Source organism: Miniopterus schreibersii (assembly GCF_964146895.1).
Source record: "Miniopterus schreibersii genome assembly, chromosome: 10".
NCBI lineage: Eukaryota > Metazoa > Chordata > Mammalia > Chiroptera > Miniopteridae > Miniopterus > Miniopterus schreibersii.
Genome location: NC_138110.1, coordinates 48,599,073 through 48,614,479, shown reverse-complemented (window position 1 = coordinate 48,614,479; position 15,407 = coordinate 48,599,073).

Sequence of the window (15,407 nt, the reverse complement as noted above, 5' to 3'; positions counted from 1 at the left end):
TGACCTCCTGCTATAGGAAGGCTGAGTCAGAAGGGTACCATTTGCCCAAACAAGGAGGGGCCTGGGCCCTGGGTGACAGCACCCTCAGAGATGACACTGGGGATGATCACACATCGGCCTGTGGTTCTATGCGGATTTTAAGGAAACAGGAGCAGCTACAACAAAAAGGACAGTTCATATCACTAAGAAGTTTCTTTCATTTAGTATGATCTACCTAATGCCTGCCTCCCATCACTCACTCACTGGGATCGGCCTTCTTTCTAGCTCTGGCTTTTGACATGAAGAAGAACTACCAGGTCAAGTTCAAGCCTGAAATGGATTTTCACACTGGGATAGACATCATATTTTCTGTTCAATAATGAACCCTTCTTATCTATACAACTTCAGAATTTTCTTTTCACCTTTCAATTCCCAAGCCATGTTAAGGCTACATACACCAAGAACACAGAAAAGAAAGTTCTCAAATTGCATAGCTCCTTCATTTACTCATCCCGCACTCCTCCGTGCTAAAGTCCAGGCATGCAGGCGTGCAAGTAATGCTGTACACGCCGATATGCACGTGTGTCCTGTTCACCCAGGGCAGGGAGCTGTGTGTTCATCTCTGCACTCTCCAGCACAGAGGGAAATGTCCAGCACAGGGCAGCTCACCAATAAATGCATGTTGAATTAATAATACATAAATGATCAAGATCACTAAACATTCATATCTGCAAAGGTAACTTGAAGTTGGGCGTCGGGAATAAGTAAATAGCTCTAATGAAATACCTAGACCACTTACTAGCAGGCTCAGGCGTTTCAGGACTTTTGAGCATCTTTTTAAATGGATAACTACAAGGATGGGCTTATGTGTGAATGCTGAGCTGATCAATTCTAGGAGACAGCGTTCTGGATCAGTGTATGAAGTCCTGGGAGCCATTCAGTGTGCATTAACCCTCAGGGCTGGAACTTCAGAAGCAACCCTACAGACCACACTTGATGACGAACAGCCTGAAGGTTCAGGCCACTGCTGTGACAGACGTAGCCCAACAGGCCAGTGTTATTTACTTACAGGAATCTGAGGAAGAATTATTTTGACCTTAAATTTCACACAGATAAATGACTTGAACATTTTTCCAAGCCCAGTTTGCTTTTGCTTGTATCCTTGAAAAAGACTCTGAAATATTCCTCGCATATGATTTTCAAGGTACCAGGAACACACACTGAAGAAAAACTGAAGTGCATCCAAGATTATTTTCAGCAAATGCCTCCATTTGAATGAATTAATCAGGCTTTCACTACAAGATTTCTTCAAAGGCACTTATCGTTGATATCAGAGAAAAATTGCTAGGTAAAAATGTCACCCTCATTTGATTTTCCTTAGAAGAATCACATCTTGTCTTTGGTTTCAAATTATAAGTCATTATAGTCAAAATGTATTCTTCCTCTGCTGTGGAGATTCCTTTGAAGTGACTGGAACTGCATCAGGTACAGGATGTAAGGGAAGGTACTTGGTCATGCACGAATTATTTTGTCCTGGCTTTATTTATTTCTAAAAACTCTCAATAACTAACCCAGAAGATTCATTATGAAAGGAAGCAACTGTAAAGTAGCTGCTAGATGGCTGTGCACTTATCTCAGACTCATTGATCAAAGCACAGGGAAGGGCTTTACTATATTGAATCCTTAAGGGACTGGGGAGATATTTGCCAGTTGTCCGTTCCACTAACCTGGCAAGTGGAACCAACTGGGTTAGTATCAGTTTAAACTTGGCTCATTAATATTCACAGCCCTCCAGAAGCATTTTTTTCAGCATGTGCTCAGTTCACAGCAATCCTTGGCACAAATCCGGATCTCTGAATGACACGGGTAGATGTTCACCAGCTCTTTACCCTCCATTCGTCATCCCCAGCGGGTACCCGCCTTCCATTACTTAACCAAGGTCACAGAAATAATGTTAGTATTTCACCCAACTTTGGTCTCATTAGCCTTTAAGGCTTTAATTTCTCTCTTACCACTAAATACAATTACTTCCTCTTTCTCGCTCATTTTATTTTGGTCTTGGCCGCCACTTCCTCATTAACCTGCAACCTGTTTTATGTTTTCCTCAATTTTGCCTCTCCTTTTAGCTATTAACCTGTCTTACTATTTATTTCACTGTAAAACCTCCTCAGGGACAAGCTTATGCTCACATCTAATTCATTCTTCTTTTATTAGTGTATATAATTTAAACACATTTGTTTTGTTATATACATAACACAGGCATCCAGGTTCTTATCACGAAATTAGCCAACGTTAACATTTTGTTGTATTTACTTCAGATTTTTTAAAATAAAAGGATATGGCTAATATCCATTTATGATAATTGTATCCACAAAGTGGGAACAGAGTGAACACACCTCAAGATTAAAGGCCATTTATAACAAATCCTCAGCGACCATCAGACTCAACAGGGAAAAAGCTAAAAGCACTTCCCTTAAGATCAGGAACAAGACAGGGATGCCCACTTTCACCTCTCTGATTCAACACAGTACTGGAGGTCTTAGCCACAGCAATCAGACAAGAAGAAATAAAAGGCATCCAAATTTAGGTGAAGAGTTAAAGAAGTTCAAGCCTGGCCTTCATTTTCTGATGGATAAGATAAGGTTGACAATGACAGTGTGTGCGAGAGAGGAATCTGAACAGCAGAAGAAGAGTGTGGAAGAGCTTTATGGGGTCAGTGCAGGAGAAGGTGTCTCAGATGATGCTCTGGCAGAACGCTAGTGCCCCATGGGATGAATCAAATATGTGTCAGCTGAAACCAAAAAAATGGGGTCCTCTTCTTAATACTTAGAAAAACATTCAGTTGTTATTCGTAACTTTTGCAATTCTAAGGCTTTTTTCAATAAGTCTTTGGTGCCTGCTACTACTTGCTCATCGGCGCGTCTTGTTTTACTTTCTAAGCTATTTTCCTTTGTTCTTTTCTCATTTTCTCATTCCCACCTTCAGAAACTGTTGGAAACAGACTGCACAGCAGTATCCAGAGTATAAAAGCCGTCTTGCCCAGCCAGTAGGTTCAAAACTCAGAAGAAGGCTGCCACAGCTGCCGTTCTTTCCTTAAAGCAAAATTATCTCTTGCCTAGACCTGAAAAATTAAATCCATCAGTACATTTCACCAGTTTGGAAATTAGTCCATTTCCTCCACTTTCCTGATTCCCAATCTGCAACTTTATAAAGCTTCTTGCTCTCTGAGCATCTATGGCACCCAAATGTATACCAAATTAGATTTTCAGTCAGCTCTCCACTCACTATCAGGGAAATGGGTTACAAATCAAGCCACAAAGTAGGTTAATTTTACAATGTTGCATGATTTTAGCTGAAATTATTGTCAGTGTTTTTTAAAGAAATAGAAATGATAGTTTCCACATCATATACTTATAATAGATACATTCGTAAAGCTAGAAGGCAAAAGTCTTCTGTTAGGAGACTGTGAAATTTTATCAGGTACATTCACATATGTGCAATTGGCTTTAGAGACATTTCAAATTGTAAAGTATTTCTGAGAACGCCATGATTACACTCTTATTAGAGCTAGGAGTTGTCTGACAACGAGGCATGCCAGTCGCACAGTCAGTAAATGTTAGAAAACGCCTGATTGCGGTCATGCGTTTCAGTCATTTGTCTAGGTTATGCCTGATTGCAGGGACGTTGCTTTTGATTTCTTCCTGGGAGCTGGGAAATCTCAACATGTCTCCCTGAAACCCGAGGACAAGCAAGAAGGGAAGTATTTCATTATTGCTCAATGCTTCAGATCCCAGATGTCAAATAAGTCTTCATTAAGAAAATTATTAGCATATATGATGGAACTATTGAATAAAAACCATATTAAAAATAAGCTTATTGCTAAATATTTAGAGAACAAATGTCTCAAATGATTACAGAAAACAATAAATTTGTACAATAACTTAAAACCAAAACACATTTAAGAAAACACTGTCTTACATTTATCCCCCTCAGTTTTGATCATTGCTGTCTTGCTTTGCTATTATTCTGGAGTCAGGGGTTTATGTGGTTGGTGCTGGTGTTTGTGAAATGCTTTTATGCTAATCTAGAGAAAGTTAACTAATGTTTTGTTTCTTCTCACACAAAATGATGGATTTGTTTGCCTTCATTTAATTGAAATAGTAAAATTACTTAATTATTTAGAAGACAGGAGCATGCTAGCTTCAAATAGATACAATTAGAAACCTGAAGAATAGTTTACATTACAGAGTCAGATTTAGGCAGAGAGTAAGTTCTCATAGCTACCAACTGTGTGCCTGATACACTCATAGTAAATTTTATCTCCATTGTGTGTGCCTTTTCAGAACTGAATCTAGGAGAATTCTGATTCTGAAGGACATAAAGATTGTTAATACAAAAAGGCTTTATAGCAAGTTTACAGAATATTCATAAATATCACATTAGTATTGAGTACATTAGATAGCATTGCCTTTCAAAACTACCATTTCTGATCTGGATTTTAAAAGCGTATTTTGAAAATATAAAACCAGCAGAACATCAAAATTTCTTTGCATCTCGGCAATAATAGCCTAAATTTTTCAAGGAAACACGGATATCTCTTACTAAGTAACTAACATATTGAAGGAAATGGTAAAAAGAAAAACAGGAAATTATTACATGCTATCTCACTGTATCTGTTTGTAATCCAATTTATGGAAAATCAAGGGAGTACACACAAAGTTTACTCTCCAAATATAGCCTCTTTTTTTTTTGGACAACAAGATTAAACCCATTAGAAGGTTTCCAGTGTACAGTCTTTGTCAATCATGTATTAAGCCACCAATCCTGGTAAGCGTGGCAATTCAGAAATGAATAATGAATGAAGTTTGTCCGCAGTCGGTCAGCCAGGAGGACGTTTTGGCTCATGTGATATTTGACCCAGTTTCTGTGTTCCTAAATATTATAGATCTAGACAAATCAACCTTCCATTTTTCATGGATGTAATATCTGAGGCAGTCCTGAAATTTCCTCCAGTTACAAGGTTGCTTTGTCAAGGCCAATTGTGCGTTATTTTCTATGTTATGCAAATATACCCAGAACCATCGATGTAGCAGGTGTAGCAGACTGTGACCCAAAAGGACTTAGAGGGTAGCATGCATTTACTTTTGGAATTGATCATGGGACTGATCAGTCAGTCTTACACATTTAGAACAGCCTAATTTGACAGCACACAAAATGGAGCTAATTATTGGTAGAAAGGTGACGTTAAATTAAAACCATTCAACTGATATATAAAACCAGTCACCAAGGGAGATGAGATATTTCCAGTAACAGATGGGACACACTTGTAAAATAATACGCACTTCTTTTGAGCCTGGAGGTTTCTTTCTGTGTTCTGAAAGGCCAGCCTCCAAATGTGCCTCTTATGGTCTAAAGAGCCATAACAGCCCATCACCATGGCAGCAAACATTCAAATTACAGCATGTGTTGAAAAAGAAGCTCTAGTCACAAGATTTATTTTAAAATTATAGAAATAAATAGAACAGTGATGCAAGAGCTATGGTTTTATTTTGTATTTTGTTTGGTTTTAATTACGTGGCTTCAATTTAGTGAGAAAACTTTAATTGAATTACTCTTCAATAAAATAAGCAGACTTGTTTTATCTTCTTCTTACTTGACCGTTATGGCAAGAGCAAAGTGGAAATCCTGCACTTTGTTGAGTTCATTTGATAGAACACTTAATAGTCACTTCATCACAGAAGGAAAACACTTGGAACCAGCAATCACTGGCGTGCAAAATCAAAACTAGTCAGCAGTTATAGCCGAGACTGACTTTGGTCAAGACTCTCAGGGTTTTACCAGCAATAATAGGATGAGCTTTTTATTCTGGCCTAGGCAGTAAGAATATGATTTACTCTTCTGAACATCCGGTCGTTGTGCAAAGTGTGTGGTTAGTCTAAGTGCGTCACTCACACTGTTGAATGGGTGGTGGTCACAGATGTCTAAGAATTTAGGGATGGGAACAAGGACTTTTGTGCTGCAGTGAGAGAAAGAGAAAATGGCATTGGCAATGTGGCTTCAAGGTTCACCAGGAAAAGATTTGAGATCTACCAGAAGAAAATTATATGGTAATGAAACTTGGTTCCATTACTCGTTCTGCCATTGAAGCACTAAGTTTAAATCCTTAAACACTAAGTAAGACTCTCTGCAAGTTTAATAACTGTATCTCCTGGTTAGCCACCTTCTAAAGAAATTCAAACGATTTGCAAGGCATAGAGCACTGTGACACACATCCATCTGAGGAAAGATCTGTGACTGACTAGATGTTCAATCCATCTGCCGAAGGACGGTCAGATTTTACATGTGCAAGAGCTTCACAAAGGCCCCGGGTAGAAATGCAGGGAGGACGCGGGCCCCCTGGGAATGAGGACAGGACTGCAGGCAGCGCCCAGAAAGAGCTGCCCCCGAGGGAGCTTTTTACAAGCTCCCCCCGCCCCCCACCTGTGGCTAATCTTGGTCAGGTGTCCTCACTGTGAGTGACCCACCCTTTCTCATCTGCCACAGCTGGGGGCAGAACTCGACACGGAGAGGGACCGACATGGACAATGTCAGAGGCAGGAAAGAGGGAAGGAGAGAAGGGGGGAGGGTACAAGCCGAGGACGGAGAACAAAGCGAGGGTGCCAGTGGCCTGGGGCTTATCTCGGCAAGGTGAAGAAAATCTGCTTGTGTGCCCAGGCCAGGTACCAGGATGCCCTTTGTAAAGACTGTCTGACTTCACGCTGAAAGTATAAAGTGAATTACAAGTGTAATAACCCCGTCTGCCTATCATGGCCCAGGCACTATAGAATTTCACATGTAATTGCTTATTTACTCTTCCAGTTAATATGATCATGCTGTTTTATAAATAGGAAACGGAGGCTTAGGGGAGGTGAGGGACATGCTATAAGTCATGGCTACTAGGAAGCAGAGCTGAGGGTCAAACCTAGGTCTGTCCCTAATTTTAGCTGCATTGCCAAATGGGGCACAGGGTCAATCAATGTTCATGTCTTTATAAAAAACACACACACAACTCTCTGAACGTAAGTACTTATATGAGATTTCCAGAAACGAGGGAATTGAGAATATTCAAGAATTTAGTATAAATAATATAATTAATAGCTTACATACCGCCTTGCTAGGCAGCTAATTTTGCCTGTATCACCCCGCAGGCAGCAAGCATACTGAAGGATCCTACCAAGCCCTCCGCCTGGAACCTGGCGTGATCCCTGCTGTCCAGGTCCGCCCGCTTCGGGCCTCCCCACTTCTAGTCTCTCTCTGGTTGGACTCCTTTAATACACACGCGCAGGTTGTATGTGTACACAGGTACCCCCCTTTAATACTCTGCCCCACTCCTTGGTGTTTCTGTTTCCTTCACTCCCCCTCCTCTCCCATTGCCCTCACTGCATTTGGTTCACATTGAAGGCTCAGTTGTGATGTTTCTCTCCACCTGCTTCGAAGGTGACGCCTTCTCCTAGGCACGGTCTGCTCTCAGGAACCCTCAACCTCTAGGGAACCTCACCTACTCTGGTTGTTCTGTGTATGACTTGTCCAGCCACAGGCCTCTTTGCCCACTCTGCCCGCTCTACCTACATGGCAGTGCTGACCAGGTTCCTGCTCATCCCTGTGGGTGCACATTACTCACTTTCCCCCGGGGATTCTCGGTGCCAGGGAGAAACTCTCTGTTTCCTGTACTTAGAAAAAGAAATGTCTTCACCATGTAGGAAGTCCCCATGAGACAGTGGGACAGCAGAGGCAAGGCTGAAGTGACAAGAGGTTGTATATGAGGCAAAGTTGACCAGGGCAGCCAGCCAGCTCTTTGTGCACGAACAGGGTGATGCCCTTGTTCCCTGAACCAGGGACTCACAGTTTCAGCCTAAGGCAGGTATGACTTCAGACCTTCAGTCCTCTGTACCAACTAGGCACCTGTGGGCCAGGGACAGCCAAGGGGAGCAAGGGTACAAGACCAGGTGAGAGGTCTACCCAGGAGCCAGCAGCCTCCGCGCCCGCTGGACAGAGCACGGACAGGCAGAAAGGCCGGCGAGTCAGCGAACCCCACGGAGGGAAGCAGCCAGGAAGCTGCGGCCTGAGACTCACCCCTACGACGCCCCTGCGCGGGGAAAACAGAACTGAGCGTTTCTAGATTCTGTGGCCCAGGCCCTAGGCTTCTACTACATCAGGTTCCCACTGGGCCAAGGCGAAGACAGAAACGACTATAAGCACTCATTCTCTCACTCATTTGCTCATTCATTCCGTGTGTATTGAGCAGTGACCGCTCTTATCACCAGGGATACAAAACTGAAAAGAGAACCTGCCTCTTCAGGGAACTCGAGGTGCAGCACCCTCCTGCCCATATTCTCTTTGCTTTGCCTGAAATGTGTCTCCGGGCTCATTACTTCACTGTCTTCTCCAATGGCCTCTGCTCAAACGGCCCCTCCTTAGAGCTCCCACATCTCCCCACATCTCTCTGCCCCGCCCCCCATTCTTTCTCTTCTTGTAGCTTTTACAGCCTCCAGAGATCTTAAGCTCAGGTGGAGGCCCTGTGTAAAGGAGGGTGTGAGAAGGGGGTAGAGTGGCCTTATCTTTCCCCGGCTTTGCGGCTTTGCGAGAGAGGAGCTGCTTTCTTCAGAGACAAGAGGTACACGGTGAGCAAGGCCTCAGGCGGAGCTAAGTGTGTAGCTGGAGCAGCAGAAATGTGAAGACTATTTGGGGGGAAGAGGCAGAGAAGATAGAAGGATTGTAAAGGCTGAAGATGCTGAAAATAGGGTAGGTTAGGTGGAGCATCTCCTTCCCCCAGATTTACTGAGATATAATTGACATATTACACCGTGCAAGCTCCAGGTGTGCGCTGTCATGATTTCATGCACACATACATTGTGAAGTTATTACCACGATAAGGTTAGTTAACACAGCCTTCACCTCATATTACTACCATTTTTTTGGTGGTTGTGGCAAGAGCATTTAAGATCTATTCTTTTAACAACATTCAAGTATATGATGCAGTATATTAACTATAGTCACCATATTGTATTTTATACCTCAAGAATTCATTCTTTTCATACCCAGAAATTTGTACCCTTAGATAAACGCCTCCTCATTTCTCTAGCCCCTTCCAACCACTATTCTACTCTCTGTGTCTATGAGTTTGGCTTTTTAGATTTTACGTATGAGTGAAATTGTGAAGTCTTTTTCGATCTGACTTATTTCATTAGCATAATGCCCTCAAAGCCCATTCATGTTGCCACGAATGGCAGGATTTCTTTTTTTATAGCTAAATAATATTCCAGTGTGTGTGTGTGTGTGTGTGTGTGTGTGTGTGTGTGTGTAATTACATTTCCTTTATTGTTTACCTGTCAATAGATTGTTTCTATATCTTTGCTATTGTGAATGATGTTGCAGTGAACATGGGGGTGCAGAGATTGCTATGAGATGGTGATTTCATTTCCTTTGGATAAATACCCAGACATGGAATTGCTGGATCATATGGTAGTACTATTTTTAACGGTTAGGGACCTCCAAACTGTTCTCTAGAGTGGCTGCACCACCAAGAGTGCACAAGTGGAGCATATTTATTTTGTTTGTTTGTTTTTGTTTTTGTTTTTAAATATATCTTTATTGATTTCAGAGAGAGGAAAGGAGAGGGAGAGAGAGAGAGAAACATCAACGACGAGAGAGTCATTGATTGAGCCCGCAACCCGGGCATGTGCCCTGACTGGGAATTGAACTCCGATCGCCTGGATCCTAGGTCAACGCTCAACTGCTGAGCCACCCCCGGCCGGGCTGGAGCATATTTAAACCTCCAAATAGAGAGGGGAGGGAAGCTTCCATAGCAGGAATGGGAGAAACTGGAGAAGCAGAATCCAGAGGTTGAGTTGTGATTGAACAGTAAGTGAAGCTGACATAAAGGATTTCGAAGGAGGTACAGCTGTCATCAGGGAGAGTTGGCAGTTACTGATGAGAAGGTCAGGGTGTGGCTGCGAGCTCCGTTCCAGATGTGGAGTGTGAGTGTCGTGGGGTGGAATATGGTGGGAGTTCTGGGGCTTGGTTATCAGGTGTTTGCCCTTCTGAAGGCTGAAGTTGTCCATGGAAAGCCCAGCTGCCTAGCCCTCGGGGAATGGAAGCAGTGGGCACATGACAGTGCAAACTAGGGGAAAAGGGGAAAGGGCCTTGCATTCCTTAAGCACTAACTGCCTAAGGATGAAAAAGTAAAGGTAAGCCTGCTGTGCCCAGTGAGAACAAAAGCAAGATTGAAACAATGGTCCTTCATAGGCTAGACAGTAATGACCCTCGGACACATACCTCACAAAATGAGTCAGGCTGTCAAAGTTAGCTGGTAAAAAAAATTAGCTAGTTAAAAAAATTAGCCAGGACTTTAGAATCAAAGCAAGACTTCTGGTGTTCAACCAATTTTAACGCTTTAATCCATTTTATTAGTAATCTTAACCATTCTATATCCCGCCTATATTAAATAAATAACAGAGGTAACAGAGTACTCAAGTTGGAAAGGTAGTTATTAAAATAACAAAGTCTCTTTTTATCCATTTAACCCGTGGCCAATAAAATCAAATAACAAAAAAACTGTAACATAATTGGCACAGGTTTGGGCTTTAAATGCCATGGTCAATACAGGAAACAATGAAGAACAATTACCACAAAATGCCGCACTATTTGTTTTCGTTTTTCCTGCCTGCCCGTCACCATTGGGATCCTGACAGAGAGGCTAATTTATATCTGTATGGCACAGCAGGGCTCATGTTGGGTACGGCATTTTTGATTGATGACTAAAAGCAAATTAACAGTAAAACACACTCCGCCCTATTGAAAAAAACAAAAAAAGGAACGAAGAAAGAAAGAAGAGAGGGAGGGGGAAACGAGGTGTTTCTAACAGCACATATCACTGACACCCCAGTGTCTGCAGCTTTAGGATAAACAATCTGACGTCACTTTCTCTATGACCAAACTTTGTCTCTGTGACAAGACTATTAAGATGCGAACCTCTAGTTCAGCAGTGACTTTTACCACCATGAGCACACTTTTCTTCGTCTGCATTTCAATTCCAAGGATAACGTGTCAGCTTCAGAGGAGGCCAAAATCCACAAAGTAGACAAAATAAAGGAAGCTGAAGGAGAAATGAAAGGCAGAAATAAAAAGGGATGGACAACCTCATTAGGCAGAAATGACAGGATGGGAGGTTCGGTGAATGGAATGCTATGCTATTAATGACACATAATGAAAAAGAAAGAAAAGGGTAAGCCTGCTGTGCCCAGTGAGAGCAAAAGCGAGATTAGAGACGATGGCCCTCCCCAGGCTAGACTAGGACACACGCACACGGACATCACAGGATGAGTCAGGTCGTCACAGGCAGCCGGTTAAAAATGGTCCCGTGGGAAACGTGCTTTTCCAGAGCAGCCTGACTTCACCCAAGCAGGGAGGGACGGCAGGGAGGGAGCAGAATGCGTTCACACTGCACCTTTACGAAAATGAGTCATTTTCCTAATTCAAGCACTTGAACTTCTAATGTTAAAGAGCGCTGCTCCTCTCTTCTCACCTAGTCAATAATCAACTAAATCAGTCAAAGAGCACACACAACTTCATCTCTCACTGCTTTCCCACCAGTCGTGTGACGGGGCCCAACTTGCCCTCGTCATGGGAGCAAATACAACAATGAAGATTAATCTGTTAAATTAATCTCTTTACCACCTGAGATAAATATTTGAATTTGATGTTGATCCAAAGATAATGTCTGATGTCGTCAAACATCTTGATAATAATTTATGTATAGATCATAAATACAGGGTTAACTGATGTAAAACAAAGTGTGATATACATCTATATATTTAACTGAAACTTCAGAAATATGATTGCAGTTCTAATAAATAAAAATTGATTCATTGAAAATCAAAGAAACATATCTAGTTAAATATAGATGCTAGAGCCTGTAAACAGGGAGAGCCTCTCTGTTTAATGGTTCCACGTCACAAAGGCAAAGGTGTATCGATAATGATTAGGATATTGTCATTGATGAAACATTTCTTTTTTCTTTTATTTCAGAGAGAGGAAGGGAGAGGAAGAGAGAGAGAAACATCAATGATGAGAGAATCATTGATCGGCTACCTCCTGCGCAGCCCCACTGGGGATCGAGCCCACAACCCAGGCATGTGCCCTGACCGGGGATGGAACCCTGACCTCCTGGTTCATGGGTCAATGCTCAACCACTGAGCCACATGGCTGGACAAATTAATTTATTACAATGCTGTCTCATTGATTTTTGCAAAGCTATTCAGCTTACATTACTATGAGTGGTGTTTTCTTAAGACCTGCAAAACTTGGTATTGGGTTATAACGATTTACAAGGACAGCCAGACCTGCCGTATTTGGAAGCAACGTTCAGTGCGGCATTCCCGCCCCACCCCATGCTGTCCCATGTAAACCTTTCTGTCGTATTGCATATCCATTATTCTCTTAAATGTTATGAAGAAGTACATTCTGTGATGTCAGTGTTATTATCAGGTGGAAAAAATATCAATTTTTTAAAAAGAAAACTGTTTTCTTTCTAGGAAAGTGAATTGTGGGATATTGCAGGTGTGAAATGTTTGTGACTGTAGGCCGGATCCTGTCTACTGTTGCAATTCATAAGTACTCTTCCCTTCCTTCCTTTCATTCATCTTCCATCATCCCATCTCTACTCTCCCACTGTACTGATGCCGTTGTAATTAACTAGTTATTAATAACAGGAAAGGAGCAAAGGGAAGTCCAGATATTATAGGCATATTCCTGCAAAACACTGCGGGAGGGAACCACGTAGGGAAGAGGGACGCATGCCCAGGAAAGTTGGGGTGACATAGGGAAGGTACTTGCCTGTCAGTTACACCTGGGGACAGAGATGGTTGGCCAGAATGGGTGTGGACACTGCAAGGGCACAAAGATTTGGAACACATAACCCCCTAAACAAAGGAATTCGCTCTCTTGTGCTTGACTCTTGTGCTCTTGGGACTCTTGTTACTCGGGGCACAATCTCTTGGTTCTCTTGCATTCGCCCAGATGGCCCACAGCCATGTGGACCCTGCACGCAATGGACTAACAGACTGCAGCTAGCCTGATGATGAACTGGACCCAGCTCCAACATGGAAAGAAAACTCTGGACACTGGCTCTGATTTTAGCTCTACTGAAACCCCAGCTACACTTCTTTTATGACTGAAGGGAAACGGGACTTTGGAAACCCAAGGGTATAATTCCATGGAAATAAAGCTTTCTACTATGGGGGGGCCTGCGGAAATCCTTATGCCAGTGGTACCCCAAGAATTCCACTCTCACTAGCAATGGGGGGAGGCTACCACGTTAACCAGCCAGGCCTCCGTGGTCCATATGCTCTTGCAATTGTTCTTGCCGTACATCTCTGTCTATGTATTTTCTCTCCCTCACCAGGTCTCCCTTCGAAAGCTTAAAAATGTTCCTAATTTACTTTATTTCCTAATTTTCTCCTTGGGCTTTATTTTATTTAATGAAATTCAAAGCTTAATTCTGTAATAAAAATGTTCACACTAAATTAATCAAAATAAGAACAAAGAATGTTTATCTTTCTTATTTTAAACATGCAAACTGGCAGTAGCTTTAGATATAACAAAAAACACCTGGGAAATTTTATTTTTCAAATGAAAAAAGCCTAAGATTAAAAACTTTATTGCATATGATTTCTTCCTAGCAAGTCTGATAACTCATTAAGTCAGCAATGAGACAAGAATATTGTTCTCGAGTTCCAACATAAAAGTTTCCAACATTTTTTTTGGTAAAGCTTAATAAACCCCAGCCCAGACACATCAATTCCTGGGAGGCCAGGTCACAACCTACTATGTTGTTAGGATAGCACCTTGAATTTGTGTTCCTGGAATGGTCACTCACAAGTGACAAGTGTGCAAACTTAGAATTGACTGACTAGACCACAGAGAGGAAGTGCCTTCCTGAAGCTGCGTAGGCAAAGGCATTTCTCTGGCTGAGGGAAACAGCTCACGTTCTGCCCCTTTATTTTGGTATCTTGTTCCTCATTGACCTGTTTCTGCTGCTGAGTGGCTAGAACAAGCCATCTGCATGCAAATGCTTAAAAATACTGTACCTGCTGAGACTTCCATTCACCCCCTTTATATGCCGTCTTACATTTGAGATTATGGAAATTTAAAACTTTACAGGCTGCTTCAGAAGGTAAATTCTAGCAGACACTCCTTCACACATATTGTGAGGCCAGCCTAAGAAAAATAACAGATCAGGGAATTTGGTTTTCAAAAGAAAAAGAAAAAAGAAAGATAAGAGAAATGTTTATTCCAAAGCTATAGTAATAAAGACAATGTGGGAATGTTTTGGAAATAGAGACCAATGGAGCAGAGCAGAGGCTGGGAAGAGGCCAGCCTCCTATAAAAACAGGCTGTGTCACTGAGCAAGGACTGTGGTCCCTGGGGAAAGGGTTGACATTTCAACAAATAGTTATTCTTAAACAATAGCTTTTCATGTGAACAAATGAATGTGTTGTCTTACCACACGTAAATACAACTGCAGGTAAATCTAAGATTAAAGACAAAGACAAAAAATACGAAAATTTTAGAAGCACACGTAAAAGAATGTTCCTATGATGTTAGGGTAATGAAGAACTTTAAGAGACACACAAAGAAAGTGATTGATAAATATGATCAAATTAAAATAAATAATTCTGAGTCATCAAAAGGCATCATAAAAATAAGGAAGAGAAAAGCCACTGAGAGCAATATGAGCAACCAGTATAAAGAACTTACACAAATAAATATTTTAAAAATAGAGGCTGGCAGCCCTAGCCAGTTTGCTCAGTGGTTAGAGCGTCAGGCTGCGGACTGAAGAGTCCCAGGTTCGATTCCGACCAAGGACACGTACTTCAGTTGCAGGCTCGATCCACAGCCAGGGAGCCTGCAGGAGGCACCCAATCGATGTGTCTCTCTCACATTGATGTTTCTCTCTCTCTCCCCCTTCCACTCTCTATGAAAAGCAATGGAAACAATATCCTCAGGTGAGGATTTGAAAAAAAAGAAAAGAAAAAGAAAGAAACAGGGAGAGGACTCTACTTGGGTCACACCCTGCCGGGGAAGTTTGTGGGGGGGAGGTAGGAAGGGCAATCTGGGGTCTGCATAGCCTGGGCTGACTGAGCAGAGGACTCGGGTGAATGCAGGCGCAGCATGGAGGACAAGGACAGCCAGTCTTCCTGGGGAGTCCATGCAGGAGGGGACCAAAACGCTAGGAATGATGGGCGGGCTGGCAGTATGAGCTGTGGGCGCGGGGAATCCTGAGGTGCCGAGGCCCCTCACTTCAGTTATTTGTGCAAGTACCCTGCCCTCTTTAACGTCTGGTCTCACCTTGATTTCTTCTTCTAGTTGATTCAAAACAAAAACAAAAA